Source organism: Leuciscus leuciscus (genome assembly GCF_965113295.1).
Source record: "Leuciscus leuciscus genome assembly, chromosome: 4".
Lineage (NCBI taxonomy): Eukaryota > Metazoa > Chordata > Actinopteri > Cypriniformes > Leuciscidae > Leuciscus > Leuciscus leuciscus.
The window spans coordinates 50,627,511-50,648,716 of NC_138728.1; the positions used below are offsets into that span (position 1 = coordinate 50,627,511).

Genomic DNA, 21,206 nt, shown 5'->3' on the forward strand with positions numbered 1-21,206 from the left:
TGTCATTTACAATTTGATTTGTTATGTGCTGTTTGTACGTTATTTACAGCAGTATTGTTGTTGTATTGAGAAGGCAGTTGCCTGACATGCACTTTATGTTGCTAAATATACACTGACTATTTGCACTGTTGCTCAAATACAAATGTGCTTTGTTAACCTGAACAGCATAGAGTGTAGTTTTTATATATATGTTTGCCGTGGTAATGGTCTTAATTTTTATTCTTGAAGGTCTTAAAAGTCATTCAATTTGTTGAGCAAAAATGTGCAGATACTCTGTGAAACAAAGTCTCACCTTTCAAATGTAGTCATTTTTTAGAGACATTTAAACAATAAATTCCGTTTTGTGACTCCTTAATGTGTCTGACAGATCGCTGTAGACTCGAGGCTCAGTTAAAGCTGCTTGTGAACCGATCATCTCTTCCTTCTAGTTAATTTATAGCATTAAAATAAACATGAATGAACATAAAAGGAATGTTGTTTTAAAGTGCTAAGACGTCAGAACACTTTGTTTTTCAAATTTAATTCCTCCTATGTTAATCTACTAACTCTCCTGACTGCTTTGTTGGACAAAATGGCGGATTATGATTAGTCAGATCGCCTGTCAATCAAACTCCCTGCGAAGGGTCAATTGAGAATGCCTGTGCGCACAATCCTGATCTAATCGACAACTTTGCAGTTGCACATAGGAAAGCCCGGAAAATCCCACTATAATGTAAGAGAGCATCTTTTTCATGTATTTGGACCTAGGCCTAACAATGTTTTATAATGCGCTGTCCCCATTGTTTTTTTGTTGTTTTTTTGTTTTGTTTTTGGTGAGCGTAGGCTACTCCTGATTTTGTTAGTCATCTCATCTCTTATATGCTGTGTATGATCATATCCTGCCCTATTCATGGTAGCCTACTCGCGGACATTGCGTCATCAATGTCATCAATTGCGTCATCAAGGGGCCCGCCTTGATAATCCTACTTAAGAGCCCAGTGTTGGCTCGTTACGCCACTGAATATAATTGTCTAAACTCCTTATCAAAATTAAATATTTACAACAAATCTGACACATATATATGGGCACACTTTGAGTAATACTAATAAAAGTGGTGGAGATCAGGCAAGACTATAAGAAAACTAGGCAAAAGGTGCTATAACTGTAAAAACGCTTTAAAACCATATATTTCCTATGGCAAACAGCCTGTATTGGCTGTAAATGGACTTTTTCATCTATGATGGCAGTTGTTAAATGCTTGCTAAATAAAACTTAATGTCTTTTGATGCTTGTGTGCTTAAAGGCCTTAAAGGCCTTAACTGCTTGAACCCCAATAAATGCTGCTTGCAGCTTTAATTAGAGGCCAAGCACCGAAGGTGCGAGGCACCTGTTGTATCTGTTCCCGTTCTTATTATTCTTCTTCCGCCATGGGAGTCTATGGCAGCCCATAGAACCGATTGCAAGAAAGTTGTTTTGGTTTGACATTCTGATAGAGGACAGTCCCAACATTAAATACACCAATTTTGGTGTTTCTAAGTCATTCCCACTAGCGCCACCACCTGTCCAAAGTTTCACTTTTATTTTGCTAAAAACTTTTGAACCTTGTGGCCAATCAACAAAATCGGCCATTTTGGCTGTCGGCCATTTAGAATTTTGTGCTAAAATGCTTTATTTTAAGAATGCATGAACGAATTGTTACGAAACTTAGCATTGGTCATCAACACGATGTCCTGAAGGAGCGTGAGAAGTTTCGAAACAGCGCCACCTATGGTGAATTTGTTTATTCAAATGCTTATAGCTTTGGATGTGATCGACTTATTTTCACAAAACTCATTTCTTTAGACTCCTGAATCGTTGCCAAGTCCCACGATACTAAACATGCTAGGTTTCGCCTTACGGTTTGTGTAGCGTTGTGATTTAGCGCTTAAAAAAACATTTGGCTTTATCTTCGAAACCGCTTGTCCGATTGAGACGAAACCACCGTCAGAAGTTTGGAAACATAGGTCGATAGCTAACACTAATGTCCAAATGCGAAAATATTGATGTTTAGGGGTAGTAAATTCCAATCAAAGTCATGAGTCAGTCATTTTTTACGTGTTTTTTCATATAAATGTCTATAACTCTGAAGTGAATCGAGATATTTTCACCAAAATTGATACACATATGTATGGGCTCACTCTGAGGACACGTAAAAAAAATTGTGGGACTGAGCCTCTTGGTGGCGCTATAATAGAACAAAACATGAAATTCCCACTGACTTCAATACAGTTTTGTGAAATAAAATGCTATACTAAACAAATGCATTGGTGTAATATTACGAAACTCAGAATGTGCCATCAGCACCATCCCCTGAAGGTACTCAAAATATTTCGAAACAGCGTTATAACAAAGTTATAACAAAATAACTAAAACAAAATATTAAAAGTTATAACAAAGTTTTCCAAAAAGGCTAATAACTTTTGAATACATTGGCCTATTGTACTGCAACTGGTCTTAATAGATTCCTTGGGTCAAGCCGAGAACATAGATAGAATAAGTTTTCTTTACTTGGCCTAACTTCCTGTCCGCCATCTTGATTTTCATTCAAAACCTACTTTTTTTAACTCCTCCTAGACCGTTTGTCCGATTTTCAACAAAATCGAATCGTATCATCTCAAGACCATGCCGATTAAAAGTTATGGATTTCGTGTCGATAGACATAACCGTTTTCGTATAGCGCAGCAGCAAAGTTGAGGCATGATGCCAAAAGCACTATTCAGGCTTTATTTCTGCATTGCCTTGACATATTGACACCAAACTTTGTATGTGTCACTGTCACTTCACTCTGACCACATCACATCAGTTTTGTAACTGCGCCACCTATTGGTCGAAAGTGATAATCCATTAAATCATATTTTGAATGACTTTTTATATTATTTTTCAGCCATTTCACCTAAAATCCTCTTTAACCCTCTGAGGTCTGAGCTGTTTTCTGGGCCATGGAGGTGTTCTGACATGCTCTGACATTTGTGTTTTTTTCTGTTACTAGTGACATTTTCATGGCTAAAGTCTGATTACACTGTATTCAGCACAAACTCTGCTACAATAATATATCAGCAGCATGTATGTAAAAGTTTGTAGTTTTGAGATAATGACATTTATGCGTGGTTTGTGAAAATACAAAAAAAAATTCTCACTGAAATAAGGCCATGAAACCCATACTGATTATTTCTTCACAAGACTTTTGAAAATTGTATGACATAGCCTAGAATATTTGCTCCAAAACTATGTGAAAATCACCCTGACTGCTCATTCAGATAAGACAATATATTGATTTAAAATTTCTAAGGCGTGTTTTGTGTGACAAAGCCATATGCGAAGAGGCGTGATCATCTCATAAATATGTAAGCTTTTAACACCCTATTAGGAGCAATCAGGCCCTGTCATTCAGAGCAACCTTGCACAAAGAATGAGGAGATTTAAAAAAGAATGGCTTTTAGATTGTTTGGATTTATTTACACAATCCAAAAATACAAATGACAAAAGAGCACATTGAAAACAATGATCCAAAGACAGAGACCTTTGTGCCATTCCTAAAAACATTGTACATACCTTTAATTTCCAAGGTGTTTGATTTTCACTTTACCATGTTCATGTACAGAGACTCATGTGAATGTTGAAGTCAGCAGGACTCAGTTGCATCTGGTCCCTGAAAGAAAAAAAAAAAAGAAAAAACTGTGAACATAATGATATCAAGAGAAACTATAGGGCTGCACGATTTTAGATTTTTCTGGTTAAAATTTATTTTTAAAATTCACAGAATACACACACACACACACACACACACACACACACACACACACACACACACGTTTCCAACAATATATAATGAACACCAGGTTTGTTGTGCCTTGTAGGCATAGGCTACACAGTGCTGCATAAAATAATAATAACAATAAATTAAATCTTCCAAAAGATTTCAAGAACAACTACGCTAGAGAAAAATATATTGATTATCATATGTTACTTCAAATGTTTCCATTCGTTATGATGATATGAAATGAGATAATTGTAAAAACATAAAGCCTAATGTTTGGTGCATTTTTCCTTTCAAACGCAATCGCGCTCCAAAATATGATACATTAAAACCCACAGCGCGCTCCAAAATATGATACATTCAAACGCCATCGCGCTCCAAAATATTAAACATTATGGTTATACATATCTATGTTTGAGCAGATATCCACAAACAGTATTTATCAGGAAACACGGGTCTAAATAGTATAATATTCACCATATACAGTATCTAGCAACAGTTCAACTGCAATGTGAAGTTTATGCAACAATACCATAAACTAATAAGTAAGAATTTCTTACCTTACATCTTTCTTGTCTTCAAATCGCGTTCTTCTTCTTCTAGGGGTAAATCCAATGTAAGCTCAGACGTGTCTTCCAAACTCGACGAAAAGCAGAGACTTGTGAAGTTTTTTGGTGTTTTGTGTTTGAGGTAACAAGGGCGTTCGCGTCCCATGTGGAGATTTGCATGTGAATCTCTTTTGCGCGAGTGGGCGTGTCAAATTAAAAAGTAATTAGCAAGCGTTTGAGATACTGGACATCCTGTTGGTTTTATACAAATTACTTAAACAGAGAATATTTGTTTGCAGTTTGAATCCGATCATTTAAAAGTACACACTTAAATGTGTATAAAGGTGTATGGCTCATAAATGTCTGAGAAGTATTCGCTGAGTTTTGTTTCAGTTTATAGACGTGCTCAAGAAAAAAAAGTTCACCGCGACGGAGAGGCAGAACGCACACCCTGTTTATTTTCTTTATTTTACAAAAGCACAATGTTTTGATTTGATTGTAAGTGGACACATACAAAAGTAGAAATGTCACAGATTATTTTTTTATATTTCTTTTTTCTGTATAACCATAAATGACGGAGTAATTTAAGTTTATGTTGCTGCTATGTGAAAAAAATCCAGCAAAACACGTCGGCGCGTTTCTCGACCTCAGAGGGTTAAATGTCTTTAATTGCTCATTGTTGCAGTTGGTCTGACACTTTCAGACATGTCGAAATGTCTTGTCGTCTTATTCTGCTTGGCCCCGGTAATTGCTGCTTGCAGCTATATTTATTAGGGGCCAAGCACCGAAGGTGCGTAGGCACCTATTGTATCTGTTCCCGTTCTTATTAGGGGCCAAGCACCGAAGGTGCGTAGGCACCTATTGTATCTGTTCCCGTTCTTATTAGGGGCCAAGCACCGAAGGTGCGTAGGCACCTATTGTATCTGTTCCCGTTCCTATTATTATTATTAGGGGCCAAGCACCGAAGGTGCGTAGGCACCTATTGTATCTGTTCCCGTTCTTATTATTATTAGGGGCCAAGCACCGAAGGTGCTAGGCACCTATTGTTTTCGTTCGCGTTCTTATTATTAGGGGCCAAGCACCGAAGGTGCGGAGGCACCTATTGTATTTGTTCCGGTTCTTATTATTATTATTATTATTCTTCTTCTTCCGACTGGGCGTCTATGGCAGCCCATAGAACCGATTGCGGGAAAGTTGTTTTGGTTTGACATTCTGATAGAGGACAGTCCCAACATTAAATACACCAATTTTGGTGTTTCTAAGTCACTCCCTCTAGCGCCACCACCTGTCCAAAGTTTCACTTTTATTATGCTAATAACTTTTGAAGCGTAAGGCCAATCAACAAAATTCTTTTTTCCTCTGATTCCTGAGCTCATGCCGATTCGATTGCACCCTATTACGTCATTTTCCGGCTTATAAATATGGTCGCCATTTTGAATGTGCTGAAAAAGCTACTTTTTCGAACTCGTCCTAGACGGTTTGTCCGATTTGCACGAAAATTGAACCAGATCATCTTCAGGCAGTGCTGACCAAAAGTTATGGAATTCAAATTGATTCGTCAAACCGTTTTCGAATAACGCTCGAACACATTTTACGTAGCGCTTGCGAAAACAGTCGTAGGGCTGTATCTCCGCAACGCTTTATCGGATTCAGACCAAAATTGGTACAGGTCATCACAAGCATGACCTGAGGCTACATGCTGCGTTTCGGCGCAGCGCCACCTACTGGTCCGGAGATATGAAAAAGGGCTATTTTTGCTAATAACTTCTGAACAATTTGTCCAAAAATCATAAAATTGGTCTCGTTAGATTCAGGTCAACATGCCGAGTCGACTGATATAAAATTTTACCATATCGGCCATTTTGACTGTCGGCCATTTTGAATTTTGTGCTAAAATGCTGTATTTTAAGAACGCATGAACGGATTGTTACGAAACTTGGTATGGGTCATCAGCACGATGTTCTGAAGGAGCGTGAGAAGTTTCGAAACAGCGCCACCTAGTGGTGAATTTTTTTTTTCAAATGCTTATAACTTTGGGTGTGGTTGACTTATTTTCACCAAACTCATCTCATTAGACTCCTGAATCCTTGCCGAGTCCAACGATACCAAACATGCTAGGTTTCGCCTCACGGTTTGTGTAGCGTTGTGATTTAGCGCTTAAAAAACATTTGGCTATATCTTCGAAACCGTTTGTCCGATCGAGACGAAACCACCGTCAGAAGTTTGGAAACATAGGTCGATAGCTATATGCCAATGCCCAAATGCGAAAATATTGATGTTTAGGGGTAGTAAATTCCAATCAAAGTCATGTGTCAGTCATTTTTTACGTGTTTTTTCATATAAATGTCTATAACTCTGAAGCGAATTGAGATATTTTCACCAAAATCGACACACATATGTATGGGCTCACTCTGAGGACACGTAAAAAAAATTGTGGGACTGAGCCTCTTGGTGGCGCTATAATAGAACAAAACATGAAATTCCCATTGACTTCAATACAGTTTTGTGAAATAAAGTGCTATACTAAACAAATGCATTAGTGTAATATTACAAAACTCAGAATGTGCCATCAGCATCATCCCCTAAAGGTATTCAAAATATTTTGAGACAGCGCCACCTAATGGTCAAAAGTGACAATCAATTAAATCATATTTTTAATTACTCTTTCTATGATTTTTCAGCCATTTCGCCTAAAATCCTCTTTAAATGTCTTTAATTGCTCATTGTTGCAGTTGATCTGACACTTTCAGCCATGTCTTGTCGTCTTATTCTGCTTGGCCCCGGTAATGGCTGCTTGCAGCTATATTTATTATTATTATTATTATTCTTCTTTTTCTTCCGACTTGGTGTCTATGGCAGCCCATAGAACCGCTTGCGGGAAAGTTATGAAATTTGGCACCGTGATAGAGGACAGGCCAATCTGTCACCATAGCAAATTTGGTGTCTTAAAACCAATCCCTCTAGCGCCACCAACTGTCCAAAGTTGCACTCATGTTTATGCTAATAACTTTTGAACCACAAGGGCTAGAAACAAAATTCTTTTTTCCTCTGATTCCTGAGCTCATGACAATTCGAAAGCACCCTATGACGTCATTTTCCGTCATAATATTTTTCCGCCATTTTGAATTTTCCGAAAAACCTACTTTTCCGAACTCCTCCTAGGCCGTTGCTCCAATTTCCACGAAAATTGAATCAGATCATCTTCAGACCATGCCGACAAAAAGTTATGGAATTGGTGTTGATTTGTCAAACCGTTCTCGAATACCACGCAAACAAATTTTACGTAGCGCTTGCGAAAACAGACACAAGCCTGTATCTCCGCAACGCTTTATCGTATTCAGACCAAACTTGGTACATATCACCACAAGCATGACCTGAGGCTAAATGCTGCGTTTCGGTGTAGTGCCACCTACTGGTCCGGAGATATGAAAAATGGCTGTTTTTGCTTATAACTTCTGAATGGTTTGTTCAAAAATCATAAAAGTGGTCTCGTTAGATTCAGGGTGACATGCTGAGTCGACTGATATCCAATTTTCCCTGATCAGCCATTTTGGCTGTCGGCCATTTTGAATTATGTGCTAAAATGCTATATTTTATGAACGCATGAACGGATTGTTACGAAACTCAGTATGGGTCATCAGCACGATGTCCTGAAGGAGCCTGAGAAGTTTCGAAACAGCGCCACCTAGTGGTTAATCTTTTTTCCCAAATGCTTATAACTCTGGGTGTGGTCGACTTATTTTCACAAGAGTCATCTCTTTAGACTCCTGAATCGTTGCCGAGTCCAACGATACCAAACATGCTCGGTTTCGCCTTACGGTTTGTGTAGCGTTGTGATTTAGCGCTTAAAAAACATTTGGCTATATCTTCGAAACCGCTAGTCCGATCGAGACGAAACCACCGTCAGAAGTTTGGAAACATAGGTCGATAGCTATACGCCAATGCCCAAATGCAAAAATATTGATAGTAAGGGGTAGTAAAATCCAATCAAAGTCATGTGTCAGTCATTTTTTACGTGTTTTTTCATATAAATGTCTATAACTCCAAAGCAAATTGAGATATTTTCACCAAAATTGAAAAACATATGTATGGGCTCACTCTGAGGACACATAAAAAAAATGGTGGGACTGAGCCTCTTGGTGGCGATATAATAGAACAAAACATGAAATTCCCATTGACTTCAATACAGTTTTGTGAAAGAAAATGCTTTACTAAACAAATGCATTGGTGTAATATTACGAAACTCAGAATGTGCCATCAACACCATAGCCTGAAGGTTCCCAAAATATTTCAAGACAGCGCCACCTAGTGGTCAAAATTTATAAACATTTCTCCAAAAAGGCTAATAACTTTTGAATAAATCGGCCTATCGAAATGCCACTGGTCTTAATAGATTCCTTGGGTCAAGCCGACAACATAGATACCAAGTTTTCCTTATTTGGCCGAACTTCCTGTCCACCATCTTGATTTTCATTCAAAACCTACTTTTTCGAACTCCTCCTAGACCGTTTGTCCGATTTTCACCAAAATCGAATCATATCATCTCCAGACTGTGCCGCCTAAAAGTTATGGATTTCGTGTCGATAGACGAAACCGTTTTCGATTAGTGCAGCAGCAAAGTTGAGTCATGATGCCAAAAGCACTATTCAGGCTTTATCTCTGTAATGCCTTGACATATTGACACCAAATTTTGTATGTATCATTGTCACTTCACTCTGACCACATCACATCAGTTTTGTAACTGCTCCACCTATTGGTCGAAAGTGATAATCCATTAAATCATATTTTGAATGACTTTTTATATGATTTGTCAGCCATTTCACCTAAAATCCTCTTTAAATGTCTTTAATTGCTCATTGTTGCAGTTGGTCTGACACCTTCAGCCATGTTGGCATATCCTGTCATCTGCTTGCGCTTGGCCCCGATAATTGCTGCTTGCAGCTATATTTATTCTTCCGTTTCTTCCGACTGGGCGTCTATGGCAGCCCATAGAACCGATTGCGGGAAAGTTGTTTTGATTTGACATTCTGATAGAGGACAGTCCCAACATTAAATACACCAATTTTGGTGTTTCTAAGTCATTCCCTCTAGCGCCACCACCTGTCCAAAATTTCACTTTTATTTTGCTAATAACTTTTGAACAGTAAGGCCAATCAACAAAATTCTTTTTTTCTCTGATTCCTGAGCTCTTGTCGATTCGAGTGCACCCTATGATGTAATTTTCCGGCATATAAATATGGCCGCCATTTTGAATGACCTGAAAAAGCTACTTTTTCGAACTCGTCCTAGACGGTTTGTCCGATTTGCACGAAAATTGAACCAGATCATCTTCAGGTAGTGCTGACAAAAAGTTATGGAATTCAAATTGATTCGTCAAACCGTTTTCGAATAACGCTCGAACAAATTTTACGTAGCGCTTGCGAAAACAGTCGTAGGGCTGTATCTCCGCAACGCTTTATCGGATTCAGACCAAAATTGGTACATGTCATCACAAGCATGAACTGAGGCTACATGCTGTGTTTCGGCGCAGCGCCACCTACTGGTCCGGAGATATGGAAAATGGCTGTTTTTGCTTATAGCTTTTGAACAGTTTGTCCAAAAATCATAAAATTGGTCTCGTTAGATTCAGGGCAACATGCCGATTCGACTGATATCCAATTTGACCATATCGGCCATTTTGACTGTCAGCCATTTTGAATTTTGTGCTAAAATGCTGTATTTTATGAACGCATGAACGAATTGTTACGAAACTTGGTATTGGTCATCATCACGATGTCCTGAAGAAGCGTGAGAAGTTTCGAAACAGCGCCACCTAGTGGTGACATTTTTTTTCCAAAAGCTTATAACTTTGGTTGTGATCGACTGATTTTCACGAAACTCATCTCATTAGACTCCTGAATCGTTGCCGAGTCCCAAGATACCAAACATGCTAGGTTTCGCCTTATGGTTTGTGTAGCGTTGTGATTTAGCGCTTAAAAAACATTTGGCTATATCTTCGAAACCGCTAGTCCGATCGAGACGAAACCACCGTCAGAAGTTTGGAAACATAGGTCGATAGCTATACGCCAATGCCCAAATGCGAAAATATTGATGTTTAGGGGTAGTAAATTCCAATCAAAGTCATGTGTCAGTCATTTTTTACGTGTTTTTTCATATAAATGTCTATAACTCCGAAGCGAATTGATATATTTTCACCAAAATCGACACAAATATGTATGGGCTCACTCTGAGGACACATAAAAAAAATGGTGTGACTGAGCCTCTTGGTGGCGCTATAACAGAACAAAACATGAAATTCCCATTGACTTCAATACAGTTTTGTGAAATAAAATGCTATACTAAACAAAAGCATTGGTGTAATATTACGAAACTCAGAATGTGCCATCAGCTCCATCCCCTGAAGGTACCCAAAATATTTCGAGACAGCGCCACCTAGTGGTCCAAAGTTATAACAAAATTTCCAAAACTGCTAATAACTTTTGAATAAATCTGGCTATTGAAATGCCACTGGTCTTAATAGATTCCCTGGGTCAAGCCGAGAACATAGATACCAAGTTTTCCTTATTTGGCCAAACTTCCTGTCCGCCATCTTGATTTTCATTCAAAACCTACTTTTTCGAACTCCTCCTAGACCGTTTGTCCGATTTTCACCAAAATCGAATCGTATCATCTCCAGACTGTGCCGACTAAAAGTTATGGATTTCGTGTCGATAGACGAAACCGTTTTCGTATAGCGCAGCAGCAAAGTTGAGGCATGATGCCAAAAGCACTATTCAGGCTTTATCTCTGAAATCCCTTGAAATATTGACACCAAACTTTGTATATGTCATTGTCACTTCACTCTGACCACATCACATCAGTTTTGTAACTGCTCCACCTATTGGTCGAAAGTGATAATCCATTAAATCATATTCTGAATTACTTTTTATATGATTTATCAGCCATTTCGCCTAAAATCCTCTCTAAATGTCTTTAATTGCTCATTGTTGCAGTTGGTCTGACACCTTCAGCCATGTTGGCATATCCTGTCATCTGCTTGCGCTTGGCCCCGATAATTGCTGCTTGCAGCTATATTTATTATTATTCTTCATTTTTCCGACTGGGAGTCTATGGCAGCCCATAGAACCGCTTGCGGGAAAGTTATCAAATTTGGCACACTGATAGAGGAGAGTCTGACCTATCAGCATAGCAAATTTGGAGTCTCCAATTCATTCCCTCTAGCGCCACCAGCTGTCCAAAGTTGCACTCATGTTTATGCTAATAACTTTTGAACCACAAGGGCTAGAAACAAAATTTCTTTTTTCCTCTTATTCCTTGGCTCAGGACGATTCGACTGCACCCTATGACGTCATTTTCCGTCATGGAAATATTTCCACCATTTTGAATTTTCCGAAAAACATACTTTTTCAAACTCCTCCTAGACCGTTACTCCGATTTTCACGAAAATTGAACCAGATCATCTCCAGACCATGCCGACAAAAGGTTATGGAATTCGTGTTGATTCGTCAAACTGTTCTCGAATACCGCGCAAACAAATTTTACGTAGCGCTAACGAAAACAGACACAAGCTTGTATCTCCTCAACACTTTATCATATTCAGACCAAACTTGGTCCATATCATCACAAGCATGACCTGAGGCTACATGCTGCGTTTCGTCATAGTGCCACCTACTGGTCCGGAGATATGAAAAATGGCTGTTTTTGCTTATAACTTCTGAATGGATTGCCCAAAAATCATAAACGTGGTCTCGTTAGATTCAGGACGTCATGCTGAGTCGACTGATATCCAATTTTCCCAGATCAGCCATTTTGGCTGTCGGCCATTTTGAATTATGTGCTAAAATGCTGTATTTTAGGAATGCATGAACGTATCGTTACGAAACTCGGTATGGGTCATCAGCACGATGTCCTGAAGGAGTCTGAGAAGTTTCGAAACAGTGCCATCTAGTGGTGAATTTTTTTCCCCAAATGCTTCCAAATGCTTATAACTTTGGGTGTGGTCAACTTATTTTCACGAGACTCATCTCTTTAGACTCCTGAATCGTTGCCGAGTCCAACGATACCAAACATGTTAGGTTTCGCCTTATGGTTTGTGTAGCGTTGTGATTTAGCGCTTAAAAAACATTTGGCTATATCTTTGAAACCGCTTGTCCGATCGAGACGAAACCACCGTCAGAAGTTTGGAAACATAGGTCGATAGCTATACGCCAATGCCCAAATGTGAAAATATTGATGTTTAGGGGTAGTAAATTCCAATCAAAGTCATGTGTCAGTCATTTTTTTCGTGTTTTTTCATATAAATGTCTATAACTCCGAAGCGAATTGAGATCTTTTCACCAAAATTGACACAAATATGCATGGGCTCACTCTGAGGACACATAAAAAAAATGGTGGGACTGAGTCTCTTGGTGGCGATATAACAGAACAAAACATGAATTTCCCATTGACTTCAATACAGTTTTGTGAATTAAAATGCTATAGTAAACAAATGCATTGGTGTAATATTACGAAACTCAGAATGTGCCATCAGCACCATCCCCTGAAGGTACCCAAAATATTTCGAGACAGCGCCACCTAGTGATCAAATGTTATGACAAAATTTCCAAAAAGGCTAATAACTTTTGAATAAATCTGGCTTTTGAAATGCCACTGGTCTTAATAGATTCCTTGGGTCAAGCCGAGAACATAGATACCAAGTTTTCCTTATTTGGCCGAAGTTCCTGTCCGCCATCTTGATTTTCAGTCAAAACCTACTTTTTCGAACTCCTCCTAGACCGTTTGTCCGATTTTCACCAAAATCGAATCGTATCATCTCCAAACCGTGCCGACTAAAAGTTATGGATTTCGTGTCGATACACGAAACTGTTTTCGTATAGCGTAGCAGCAAAGTTGAGGCATGATGCTAAAAGCACTATTCTTATATTTTTTCTTCTTTTGCTCTCAACGAAGGCGGTCGCATTTTCTTACCCTCCTCTCCCTTATCTCCCCTGCTTTGCTTCTCTCGTCTCGTCTAGTCTACTTGTACTTTGAGAGACTCTCTCCGCACTGTTCTCCAAACTAAGAAATTATGGATTTGATCAACTGGTCTCTCAACGCAATTGACACCATCTTCTCGACGAGAAGCTTGGGTTCGGGGGAACCTGACTGCCCTGCCGGAACGTTCGCAGCTGGCTACACGATGGACGCGTGGGAGAGGTGGCGGGTCGTGTGTCTGGCGGCTCTTTCCGTGGAGGACATTGAAGACATCTACCTATTCGGAACCATGATAACAGGTTTTCTGCTGTTTGGATTAGGCATTGCCCTGGTTTATCGAGGAATTAAGAAGACGGTGACAGCTGTCCAAAACCCCATAAGGCTGCCCGTTATGATTGAAGCAGTGGGCAGAGCTGTCAGCACTCAGACTGTGACTTTGGTGACTTTGAACCAAAATATGGATAACATCTTGGAGAAGCTTACAGCTTTGCAAAGGCAAATGGATCGTTTTGGAGACCAAAATGGACCAGGGGCTGCGTAAATTGGAATGCAGCTACTCGTCCCAAGACCAAACAACCCCAATCTTATCTGCTTTCGGCCCCCCTCAACCAGCACTGGCCTTGGCCGAGGCTGCTGCTGGAACTACAACTCCCCCCGTGGAGCACTGCAGCGTGACGCTCTTGCGTTCCTTCCCCCATCCCCCACAGACACCTGCTGATTGTTGACTCTGTCTGGGACCTGATCAAGGCTGTCTCCATAGCAATTGCTGTGTTTCGCAATGACATCCTGCGGACTGAGGCTAGATTAGGATGCCAGACGCAGCGGCTTTCCAGGCCTACACATACACGCACTACATATATACAGATATGCAATCACCACCCCATACCCCCATCCCTCGCCTTCGACGCTACATACCACCAGTCTGGCAGGCGGGTCCGACCAGCGCCGAAGAATGGCTGCAGGAACCGGATGGCTGCTTGTTTGTGCTGGGTTACCTCCATCCCCAACTACCCTCCCTTGTTGCAAGTCTTGTGTGTTCATGTTGTGTACTGATTATGTGCCAATGTTGCTGAGGTGTTTTTTACTGTTCCCAAACTGGACTCCTTACAGGAGCGTAGTCTGGGGGTGGCCTTTTTTTTCTCCTCACCTCTCCTCATGTTATGCTGTATTCTTTCCTAAAATGCTCTGTCTTCCTGTCCTGTCTACCCCCTTGTCATATTGTATGTATGTTTGTATGGACAGGTTGATGGCGGAATTTCGCTGGTACTTGTGACTAGTGACCAATAAAGCTATTCATTCATTCATTCATTCATTCATTCATTCATTCATTCATTCATTCATTCAGGCTTTATCTCTGCAATGCCTTGACATATTGACACCAAACTTTGTATGTGTCATTGTCACTTCACTCTGACCACATCACATCAGTTTTGTAACTGCGCCACCTATTGGTCGAAAGTGATAATCATTTAAATCATATTTTGAATGACAATTGATGTGATTCTTCAGCCATTTGACCTAAAATCCTCTTTAAATGTATTTAATTGCTCATTGTTGCAGTTGGTCTGACACCTTCAGCCATGTTGGCATATCCTGTCATCTGCTTGCGCTTGGCCCCGATAATTGCTGCTTGCAGCTATATTTATTCTTCCGTTTCTTCCGACTGGGAGTCTATGGCAGCCCATAGAACCGATTGCGGGAAAGTTGTAATGGTTTGACATTCTGATAGAGGACAGTCCCAACATTAAATACACCAATTTTGGTGTGTCTAAGTCATTCTCTCTAGCGCCACCACCTGTCCAAAGTTTCACTTTTATTTTGCTAATAACTTTTGAACCGTTTGGCCAATCAACAAAATTCTTTTTTCCTCTGATTCCTGAGCTCATGCCGATTCGATTGCACCCTAAGACGTCATTTTCGTCATAACAATATGGCCGCCATTTTGAATTGTCCTTAAAAGCTACTTTTTCGAACTCGTCCTAGATGGTTTGTCCGATTTGCACGAAAATTGAACCAGATCATCTTCAGGCAGTGCTGACCAAAAGTTATGGAATTCAAATTGATTCGTTAAACCGTTTTCGAAAAACGCTCGAACTAATTTTACGTAGCGCCTGCAAAAACAGTCGTAGGGCTCTATCTCCGCAACGGTTTATCGTATTCAGACCAAACTTGGTACATGTCATCACAGGCATGACCTGAGGCTACATGCTGTGTTTCGGCGCAGCACCACCTACTGGTCCGGAGATATGGAAAATGGCTATTTTTGCTTATAGCTTTTGAACAGTTTGTCCAAAAATCATAAAATTGGTCTCGTTAGATTCAGGGCAACATGCCGATTCGACTGATATCCAATTTGACCATATCGGCCATTTTGACTGTCAGCCATTTTGAATTTTGTGCTAAAATGCTGTATTTTATGAACGCATGAACAAATTGTTATGAAACTTGGGATTGGTCATCATCACGATGTCCTGAAGGAACCTGAGAAGTTTCGAAACAGCGCCACCTAGTGGTGAATTTTTTTTCCCAAATGCTTATAACTTTGGGTGTGGTCGACTTATTTTCACGAGACTCATCTCATTAGAGTCCTGAATCGTTGCCGAGTCCCACGATACCAAACATGCTAGGTTTCGCCTTACGGTTTGTGTAGCGTTGTGATTTAGCGCTTAAAAAACATTTGGCTATATCTTCGAAACCGCTAGTCCGATCGAGACGAAACCACCGTCAGAAGTTTGGAAACATAGGTCGATAGCCATATGCCAATGCCCAAATGCAAAAATATTGATGTTTAGGGGTAGTAAATTCCAATCAAAGTCATGTGTCAGTCATTTTTTACGTGTTTTTTCATATAAATGTCTATAACTCTGAAGCGAATTGAGATATCTTCACCAAAATTGACACACATATGTATGGGCTCACTCTGAGGACACATAAAAAAAATGGTGTGACTGAGCCTCTTGGTGGCGCTATAACAGAACAAAACATGAAATTCCCATTGACTTCAATACAGTTTTGTGAAATAAAATGCTATACTAAACAAATGCATTGGTGTAATATTACGAAACTCAGAATGTGCCATCAGCTCCATCCCCTGAAGGTACCCAAAATATTTCGAGACAGCGCCACCTAGTGGTCAAAAGTTATAACAAAATTTCCAAAAAGGCTAATAACTTTTGAATAAATCTGGCTATTGAAATGCCACTGGTCTTAATAGATTCCCTGGGTCAAGCCGAGAACATAGATACCAAGTTTTCCTTATTTGGCCAAACTTCCTGTCCGCCATCTACATTTTCATTCAAAACCTACTTTTTCGAACTCCTCCTAGACCGTTTGTCCGATTTTCACCAAAATCGAATCGTATCATCTCCAGACTGTGCCAACTAAAAGTTATGGATTTCGTGTCGATAGACGAAACCGTTTTCGTATAGCGCAGCAGCAAAGTTGAGGCATGATGCCAAAAGCACTATTCAGGCTTTATCTCTGAAATCCCTTGACATATTGACACCAAACTTTGTATGTGTCATTGTCACTTCACTCTGACCACATCACATCACTTTTGTAACTGCGCCACCTATTGGTCGAAAGTGATAATCCATTAAATCATATTTTAAATGACTTTTCACCTAAAATCCTCTTTAAATGTATTTAATTGCTCATTTTTGCAGTTGGTCTGACACCTTCAGCCATGTTGGCATATCCTGTCATCTGCTTGCGCTTGGCCCCGATAATTGCTGCTTGCAGCTATATTTATTATTATTCTTCCGTTTCTTCCGACTGGGCGTCTATGGCAGCCCATAGAACCGATTGCGGGAAAGTTGTTTTGATTTGACATTCTGATAGAGGACAGTCCCAACATTAAATACACCAATTTTGGTGTTTCTAAGTCATTCCCTCTAGCGCCACCACATGTCCAAAATTTCACTTTTATTTTGCTAATAACTTTTGAACAGTAAGGCCAATCAACAAAATTCTTTTTTTCTCTGATTCCTGAGCTCTTGTCGATTCGAGTGCACCCTATGATGTCATTTTCCGGCATATAAATATGGCCGCCATTTTGAATGACCTGAAAAAGCTACTTTTTCGAACTCGTCCTAGACGGTTTGTCCGATTTGCACGAAAATTTAACCAGATCATCTTCAGGTAGTGCTGACAAAAAGTTATGGAATTCAAATTGATTCGTCAAACCGTTTTCGAATAACGCTCGAACAAATTTTACGTAGCGCTTGCGAAAACAGTCGTAGGGCTGTATCTCCGCAACGCTTTATCGGATTCAGACCAAAATTGGTACATGTCATCACAAGCATGAACTGAGGCTACATGCTGTGTTTCGGCGCAGCGCCACCTACTGGTCCGGAGATATGGAAAATGGCTGTTTTTGCTTATAGCTTTTGAACAGTTTGTCCAAAAATCATAAAATTGGTCTCGTTAGATTCAGGGCAACATGCCGATTCGACTGATATCCAATTTGACCATATCGGCCATTTTGACTGTCGGCCATTTTGAATTTTGTGCTAAAATGCTGTATTTTATGAACGCATGAACGAATTGTTACGAAACTTGGTATTCGTCATCATCACGATGTCCTGAAGAAGCGTGAGAAGTTTCGAAACAGCGCCACCTAGTGGTGACATTTTTTTTCCAAATGCTTATAACTTTGGTTGTGATCGACTTATTTTCACGAAACTCATCTCATTAGACTCCTGAATCGTTGCCGAGTCCCAAGATACCAAACATGCTAGGTTTCGCCTTATGGTTTGTGTAGCGTTGTGATTTAGCGCTTAAAAAACATTTGGCTTTATCTTCGAAACCGCTAGTCCGATCGAGACGAAACCACCGTCAGAAGTTTGGAAACATAGGTCGATAGCTATACGCCAATGCCCAAATGCGAAAATATTGATGTTTAGGGGTAGTAAATTCCAATCAAAGTCATGTGTCAGTCATTTTTTACGTGTTTTTTCATATAAATGTCTATAACTCCGAAGCGAATTGAGATATTTTCACCAAAATCGACACACATATGTATGGGCTCACTCTGAGGACACATAAAAAAAATGGTGTGACTGAGCCTCTTGGTGGCGCTATAACAGAACAAAACATGAAATTCCCATTGACTTCAATACAGTTTTGTGAAATAAAATGCTATACTAAACAAATGCATTGGTGTAATATTACGAAACTCAGAATGTGCCATCAGCTCCATCCCCTGAAGGTACCCAAAATATTTCGAGACAGCGCCACCTAGTGGTCCAAAGTTATAACAAAATTTCCAAAACTGCTAATAACTTTTGAATAAATCTGGCTATTGAAATGCCACTGGTCTTAATAGATTCCCTGGGTCAAGCCGAGAACATAGATACCAAGTTTTCCTTATTTGGCCAAACTTCCTGTCCGCCATCTTGATTTTCATTCAAAACCTACTTTTTCGAACTCCTCCTAGACCGTTTGTCCGATTTTCACCAAAATCGAATCGTATCATCTCCAGACTGTGCCGACTAAAAGTTATGGATTTCGTGTCGATAGACGAAACCGTTTTCGTGTAGCGCAGCAGCAAATTTGAGGCATGATGCCAAAAGCACTATTCAGGCTTTATCTCTGAAATCCCTTGAAATATTGACACCAAACTTTGTATATGTCATTGTCACTTCACTCTGACCACATCACATCAGTTTTGTAACTGCTCCACCTATTGGTCGAAAGTGATAATCCATTAAATCATATTCTGAATTACTTTTTATATGATTTATCAGCCATTTCGCCTAAAATCCTCTCTAAATGTCTTTAATTGCTCATTGTTGCAGTTGGTCTGACACCTTCAGCCATGTTGGCATATCCTGTCATATGCTTGCGCTTGGCCCCGATAATTGCTGCTTGCAGCTATATTTATTATTATTCTTCCGTTTCTTCCGACTGGGCGTCTATGGCAGCCCATAGAACCGATTGCGGGAAAGTTGTTTTGATTTGACATTCTGATAGAGGACAGTCCCAACATTAAATACACCAATTTTGGTGTTTCTAAGTCACTCCCTCTAGCGCCACCACCTGTCCAAAGTTTCACTTTTATTATGCTAATAACTTTTGAAGCGTAAGGCCAATCAACAAAATTCTTTTTTCCTCTGATTCCTGAGCTCATGCCGATTCGATTGCACCCTATGACGTCATTTTCCGGCTTATAAATATGGTCGCCATTTTGAATGTGCTGAAAAAGCTACTTTTTCGAACTCGTCCTAGACGGTTTGTCCGATTTGCACGAAAATTGAACCAGATCATCTTCAGGCAGTGCTGACAAAAAGTTATGGAATTCAAATTGATTCGTCAAACCGTTTTCGAATAACGCTCGAACACATTTTACATAGCGCTTGCGAAAACAGTCGTAGGGCTGTATCTCCGCAACGCTTTATCGGATTCAGACCAAAATTGGTACATGTCATCACAAGCATGACCTGAGGCTACATGCTGCGTTTCGGCGCAGCGCCACCTACTGGTCCGGAGATATGAAAAATGGCTATTTTTGCTTATAACTTCTGAATGGTTTGTCCAAAAATCATAAAATTGGTCTCGTTAGATTCAGGTCAACATGCCGAGTCGACTGATATAAAATTTTACCATATCGGCCATTTTGACTGTCGGCCATTTTGAATTTTGTGCTAAAATGCTGTATTTTAAGAACGCATGAACGGATTGTTACGAAACTTGGTATGGGTCATCAGCACGATGTTTTGAAGGAGCGTGAGAAGTTTCGAAACAGCGCCACCTAGTGGTGAATTTTTTTTTTCAAATGCTTATAACTTTGGGTGTGGTTGACTTATTTTCACCAAACTCATCTCATTAGACTCCTGAATCCTTGCCGAGTCCAACGATACCAAACATGCTAGGTTTCGCCTCACGGTTTGTGTAGCGTTGTGATTTAGCGCTTAAAAAACATTTGGCTATATCTTCGAAACCGTTTGTCCGATCGAGACGAAACCACCGTCAGAAGTTTGAAAACATAGGTCGATAGCTATACGCCAATGCCCAAATGCGAAAATATTGATGTTTAGGGGTAGTAAATTCCAATCAAAGTCATGTGTCAGTCATTTTTTACGTGTTTTTTCATATAAATGTCTATAACTCTGAAGCGAATTGAGATATTTTCACCAAAATCGACACACATATGTATGGGCTCACTCTGAGGACACATAAAAAAAATTGTGGGACTGAGCCTCTTGGTGGCGCTATAATAGAACAAAACATGAAATTCCCATTGACTTCAATACAGTTTTGTGAAATAAAGTGCTATACTAAACAAATGCATTAGTGTAATATTACAAAACTCAGAATGTGCCATCAGCATCATCCCCTAAAGGTATTCAAAATATTTCGAAACAGCGCCACCTAGTGGTCAAAACTTATAACAACATTTACCAAAAGGCTAATAACTTTTGAATAAATCTGGCTACTGAAATGCCACTGGTCTTAATAGATTCCTTGGGTCAAGCCGAGAACATAGATACCAAGTTTACCTTATTTGGCCAAACTTCCTGTCCGCCATCTTGATTTTCATTCAAAACCTACTTTTTCGAACTCCTCCTAGTCCGTTTGTCCGATTTTCACCAAAATCGAATCGTATCATCTCCAGACTGTGCCGACTCAAAGTTATGGATTTCGTGTGGGTAGACCAAACCGTTTTCGTATAGCGCAGCAGCAAAGTTGAGGCATGATGCTAATAGCACTATTCAGGCTTTATCTCTGCAATGCCTTGACATATTGACACCAAACTTTGTATGTGTCATTGTCACTTCACTCTGACCACATCACATCAGTTTTGTAACTGCGCCACCTATTGGTCAAAAGTGATAATGCATTAAATCATATTTTTATTGACTGTTTCTATGATTTTTCAGCCATTTCGTCTAAAATCCTCTTTAAATGTC

General features: G+C 39.8%; 1 protein-coding gene and 1 long non-coding RNA gene across 8 annotated transcripts in view; one reads left to right on the top strand and one right to left on the bottom strand.

Moving 5' to 3' along the window:
• The window catches only part of LOC309497009 (E3 SUMO-protein ligase ZBED1-like), a 130,425-nt gene that overhangs the window by 26,940 nt on the left and 82,279 nt on the right, over positions 1-21,206 (bottom strand). The window lies entirely within an intron of this gene.
• Positions 1-21,206, top strand: part of LOC309497083 — a 53,090-nt gene that overhangs the window by 9,136 nt on the left and 22,748 nt on the right. The window contains exons 1-2 of one of the 2 annotated variants that reach the window (XR_014205365.1): positions 317-1,355; positions 5,353-5,410. This is a non-coding gene — a long non-coding RNA (uncharacterized lncRNA). Of the gene's footprint in view, positions 1-316; positions 1,356-5,290; positions 5,411-21,206 lie in introns of those variants that run through there. The other variant, XR_014205364.1, reaches the window with a different exon arrangement.